The following is a 6,484-nucleotide window of genomic DNA, read 5'->3' as shown; positions in this document are numbered from 1 at the left end:
CACACACACACACACACACACACACACACACAAATATGGCCATGATCACCTACTGTATTCACTGACTCGCTCTCTGAAGCACAGACACGCTCACACTTTAATCTTTATTTTTTAATGTTTTGCCTCCCTGGACCAGTCATGAGCTTTCTCATTTCTTCTTCTCTCATTTTCTGTTAATTCGCTACCATCTGCCTCAGCATCTGTTTGAGGAGCTAGAAAAAGTGTCTGCCATGATGGAAAAAGTCTCTGCTCTTTCTTTCCCTTGTTTTCGAGTGCAGTATCCCTCTCGCTTGCTCATTTACATGCCAACCATAGATTTCTCTTCGGTCTTTGTTTGGGTCTCTGCTCCACCCCTTTCACCCGGTCTCTTTTTTAGCATAATCTCTCAAACGCCTTTTTGCGCCCTCACTCTATCTGCAGTGAGTAAACCGGGCGGCCTTCTTCCTCTCTTGGCCTCAAGACAGAAGTGGGAGTCATATCCTTTCCATGTCCGACTGCTTACTTAATATCCACTGTCAACAGGAGGACACAAAGGATTAGAAAAAGTGCAATTGTAATGCCCAGACAATGCTTTCACAAGGTCCTCCCGACATCTTCCCCTTCCCACCCCCCCACCCCCAAATCCCTCCCAGCCTGCATCTTTGAGGCTCGCCGACAATAGTGGCAGGCCTGCTGCAGAGCAGAGCCCGGGCCCGGCATCACCCCCAGCCAACCTGCAGATTACAGGCATTCTTTGTGCGGGCCAGGGTTGCTGCGGTCCCCTCACTGGCAGAGGCTGTCCTGCCTCAGGCTGCTTTCTCCTCTGTTTAGAGAAGTTATTGTGTTCCCCCGGTTTGAGTGACACGGAACCCATCATAATCTCCTCCCCGCAGGGACTTGCGCCAGTTGTCTAGCAGACCTTACAAACTGTTTCGACCCCGCGTCCTCTATTCCGTGCCGCATTAGTGTCATTTAATTAATTCAGGCCCGCGTTTCATCTTCACTTACATCTCCCCGTGGTGTCACGGTAAAATACACAAAATTTTAATAGATATAAATAAATGGAACGCAAATTATTTTCGAAAGCAATGCCCTGCTCTGCATGTTCTTGTGGTCTTGTAAATAAATGTAATTATTATCATAAGCGCAATGTTGTTATAATTAAATTGCGGCGATAAATTGTATTGAGCGTCCTCTCGGACCGATTTGAACTCTGGGGGTGTAAATGGTGACTTCATTATATTATGCAGATGTTTAATACTTCAAATTTAAAGTTATAATCTATAACATATTATGGTTCAAATTATTTGTCTTGCGGGGACACTGACCGACCATTTCTGAATGATCCTCTTGGCTTTGGATAATAACTCTAATAGAGTGGATGCTTTTGGCCTAAGGTGCTTGTGCATGGCATTCATTTCCCATAATGCCTCCCTCTCTCTCTCCCTCTTTCTCTCTATTTCTCCACAGGGAACACTTTGCTGATAAGTTGCTGCATTACATACTAACTTTTCAGCAATAGCTCTGCATTTGACTCCTTTATGGTCCAAGTCCTAATGGTTACCCTCGGGCTCTGCCTCCGGCAGTCATGTCACAAATAAATAGAGGCTGACACAGTCATTTACTTAAATCTTCTCTCCGCTTTTGCTCCATTTTCCCTTGGAGATTACGCCTATAACAACAGTTATTTGAAATGTCACTGATTCATGCCTCCAGGCCATAGACAAATGAACATTATAAATCTATTAACACCTATAAATATTTAATTTTTTTTTTTTACATGTATCTTTTATTATAGAGATTTAAGATATAAGTATATTTATTATAAATGCATGCCAAAATGTGTAACCTCTATGTCCATAAGTCTTATTTCTAGCTTTGAACTGTGCAGTCTATTTTGTGAAATTGTTTATTTACTAATTAATAATGTGTTTCCCAACCATCTTTACAACATTTTCTACATGTTAAAATTCTTAAATAAATATATAAATGTATTTATTTAAATGTGATTTTCAGAAGTCTTGCTGATTCCCAGAACTTCCAGTATTATTTACAACACAATTACTGCATTCAAATTCTTAGAAATATATTAACATCTAATATTTGCATTTATTTTCTTATTTATTTTAATTGGCTTATTCCCAGAACCTGCCCTATGTATTCATATATTTACTTAATTAATTACATCTTTTCAGTCCACCTTTACATCGCATTCAACATGTTAAAATTCATTGTGCTCCTGTGCTCCATTGTAACTGCATAACAAGCCTTTGTTGATGTGTGAGTGTGAGGTCATCTTCTTTAACCGCACACTGCTGCTCTTTGATGTTCCAGTATCCGTGGTGATGAGAGGATCCGCTGTGGTGACACTGGAGTTGCCACGGGGACTTTGTTTGTTTTTAATTTCCTCGCTGGCTATTGTTTAGCGTGGCCGTGTCTAGAGAGGAGGGGGATCTGAGGCCGCTGTCACAGAAAGTCGTTCTACATGACCTCCTGTAACCTTTCTTCTGGCCTTCATGGCATCCCAACATCCCTATTGACTTCCTTGGCTGATGAAGATATTTTCACATGCACACGCAGAACATCAAACAGTAGAAGTAGATTAATGCATGGACATGTTCTAATCAGGCAAAGACCTAGGCACGAATAAGACTGCTAAATGTGCAGTGCACTAACTTGTAATATATAGGTGAAATAAATCGCTTGTAGGGCTTAACTCTTTACATCATACTTTTTTCCACAGATTTAAAGTGCACCCAGTCGTATTCCACTATGGTGCTGATGTTCACTTAAAATATGATGATATAATGATATTGCTCACAGTATCAATCTATTCCATTTGATTGCTTTTTGAGATGGGCTCAAAATCCATCTAGGAATAATAGCACCATCTACCTCTTTATATTGCATGTATTTGTTACCTTTAGCCCAGTAGCAATAAATTCAATCTAGTCTCTTGGATTTGGACCACTGACCACTAGGAACTGGTCACAGTGAGCTGCCACAGACCACTTTACCTCCACAACACACACACACACACACACACACACACACACACACACACACACACACACACACACACACACACACACACACACACACACACACACACACACCTTTATGAGTTAAAGTTTTATGAGAAAACATTTATAAGATATCAATCTAAATCTTTTAAAAGTTTTTGATGGGTCAGTGCAAACTTTCTGTTTTGCTTGTATTTGTTTGTGAATTAATTGATGTTTTATTCAAAAGTTTGGGGTCAGTACGATTTTTTTTTTTTAAGAATGCATTTAATTGTTCAAAAATACAGTAACACAGTAATCTTGTGAAATATTAACATTTTAAAACTGTTTTAGTCACTATTTTAATACATTTCAAAATGTTATTTATTCTAGCTGAATTTTCTGCATTATTACTCCGGTCTTCAGTGTCACATGATCCTTCAGATATCATTCTAAAATATTTATTTCATAAACATTATATATTTAACAAAAAAGTGTTACTGACCCCAAACGTTTGAACGATAGTGTACACAATGAAAAGATGTTCATATTCACGTATGTGTAAAAATCACATGTTAAGGTCGACTGAATTTCTAAGAAACAGTTTCACCAAACATTGTAGCTTAATGAGAAACTGTTGAAAATATGCCATCTTTGGTAATCCTAAGAGAAAAAATTAATCAAAGTCCATAGTTACATAGTAGCCTAATTTTAGAATCCTAATACATTAATATGGTATCTCCTAAAAATATAAATAATTTTCTCACGTGGAGTGCGAATATGCTTCAAGTCGATGTAAAGTATTTTTTGTTTAGGCTACGTATGTTTACATTAGACTTGGTACATAAATACAGGGTTAAACAGTGTAAAAAGTCGAGCGGTTGCATGTGGAACACGTGTTGCAGGCAGAACAACAGCAACTTCACATTTAGGAGTCAAAATCAAGTGAGTAAATTATCTTCTCCTATTATTGTGATTATTGTTTAATGTGTCTACAGGGAACGTCAGTCTCCGAGCATCTCACTCATTAGTTTTTAAACTTCGCGACATATTGTTTCCTGCGAGTACAAACATTCAGAAAGTAAATTGCTTATGAGTGATTACTGTCTTTCATTACTGTTCCCACGGGAGCTGCTAATGGAGCCCAGATGGCAAGTAAAGCCACTTTAAGAAGAAAGAGAAATCAGTGACATAAGCCTATGTACATACATTTCTCTCTTTTTTCCCCTATAAATAAACTTAAATGTATTTATACATTTGTGTAGTAAATGGTAATCTTTAGACTCTTTTCATTACCACTAATGGACACAGACCTGTTCTAGACACAGTCAACCTTTGAAATAACCTAGCGTCATTGAGTGTAATGCCTGACTTTACTGTATTTTCCAAGTCAATTTGGTCATTTAACACAAGAGTGCAATAGATAGAGACTGAGATCTCCTAGCTGTACAGTTTAAAAGTCAAGGAACTTTTTGAGGAATTGCTTTTGGTCTAATAATCATGTAACACAAACCTTGAACATGAGAACTCCTTAAGAATTGACATGACAAGGCAAAGTTGAACGGCACTAAACTATGGATTTCTAGTCTGGCTGGAAATGTTATGAAGTTACTAGCACAGCAATTACAATGCTTGCGTTGTAAATGAAAAATTCAGTGACTCCTGTGACAGTGATGTATTCTACATTGATCATCCTCTGTAATTTTGACTTGCTAATTAATCAACTTTATTTATGCGGTTAGGAAAAAAAATCCTAATGAGCAAAATGCCTCAGCAATCCAGATGCGCTCAATCATATAAACTTTTAGAAATATGCTAAATATGTACATACATTTACCCATTTTTAAAAGCAGTGTAAGCTTTGTGGAGAACTACAGAAAGGATATTAACATGCACTTGAGAGACTTTGACCAGCTTTTTATTAAGATGACTGCTTCCACTAAGTAAACTAATTTAGTTAAAGTACAGTCTTTTATTTAGCGATTAAATATCAAGAATGTTGAATTCAACTGTCCATGCATTAGTTGACAGAGCAGTTTGTCTCTTAATATATGATGGGCTCCTTTTGAAGACGTATTCCATTAAAATTTCCATTAATGTTCGATTGTTTGTCGCTGTACTTTGTGTTATATTAACTAAATAAATGAATAAATAAAGATCCAACTAGGCCACACTACTCCATCTTTCTCTGAAATGGCTTTAACATCCCTTGAACTATTGATAATGGAAACTTTTATTAGAGAATGTTTTCTTTTACTGTGCATATTTCTTATCCATTTGTTTGTATAGAACTTCCATCTGATTACATAGCTCTAATCTAGGAGTGATCACTGGACAGGCTTGACTTCTCAGCTTTGGGTAAGACTTGCAAACAACTTCATGGCCTAGCACAAATTTAATCCACAAAATTAAAAAATGTAAAAGGTTTTTAATAAAGTGACTGTCACTTAAATTCATTGGACCCCTAAATGGCCCCACCTTTCATTGTAATGAACTCCAGACCTATATATGCACACCCTCAACCCACAGGATCATTGCATTGGGCGGCCCACCATATTTTATGCAGTTTTTCTTGTGTTCATTTGCATTTTTATGCAAGGTTACACACAGGGGCTCGATTACCACCGTGAATAGATTAAGGAAACTATCAATCACGTCTCTTGTCGGACACAATGAATCAGGCACACCGCTTACCTGAAAAACTGGAGGTGTGGATAGAGTACTGTCTTTTTAGGAAAGGATGACCCACAGACATGATCCAGCAAATGTCTTGCAAGGTTATACTTTCGAGTGAACTTTAAGAAGTTATCATGAATATTATTATCATTTTAAAAACACAGATGGAGAAACTGATGGCATTGTACTGAATTAAACGCATAAATAACAGCTTTATAAACTGTGTGTTCACTATTTTTTGCTTTACAGATGCTCTTGATTTGTCAACTTATAGAAAAGAGAAGCTATGTAAAAAAAAAAGCATTACTTTCTGGGGCGAGAAGGGCTTAAAACTTCAGGCTAATGATAACAAATGACAGCTAATGAGTTGTCCAAACATAACAAATGAAAAGAATTAAAGGCTTAGAAGCTCCACTGTTTCATTAAAATGCAATAAGGAAAGGAAAGATTAGGTTTATGGATGAGTGAGGATTTTTATTGTGTAGGTTTAGTTTGAAAATGGAAATTCACAAACAAGGGCAGAGTTATGTTTGCTTAGCTGATGGGATGTGATAAGCACCTATGCAATTTAGCCTACTTTTGCATATGGGGATACACGTACAGTTTGGCCTGCTAATTTTACAATAATCTTGTGTGATTCAGGAAGTCTCTCTGCTTCAATGTTTCTTTTTCATGGTTTTCAGACATCGTTTTCCCCCCCAAAGTCTTTGCGCTCGACATTGAGCACAATATCATTTATCTTTATGATTGTATTCCTTGAGTAGCAGTTTTCTTAACAATAATCAATATTGAAGTCGCCATTGGCCAAAGCGACCAGAAGAGCACAG

This window comes from Leuciscus leuciscus, assembly GCF_965113295.1.
Source record: "Leuciscus leuciscus genome assembly, chromosome: 22".
NCBI lineage: Eukaryota > Metazoa > Chordata > Actinopteri > Cypriniformes > Leuciscidae > Leuciscus > Leuciscus leuciscus.
The sequence above is the reverse complement of the archived record's forward strand: the minus strand, read 5'-3'. Positions refer to the sequence as shown.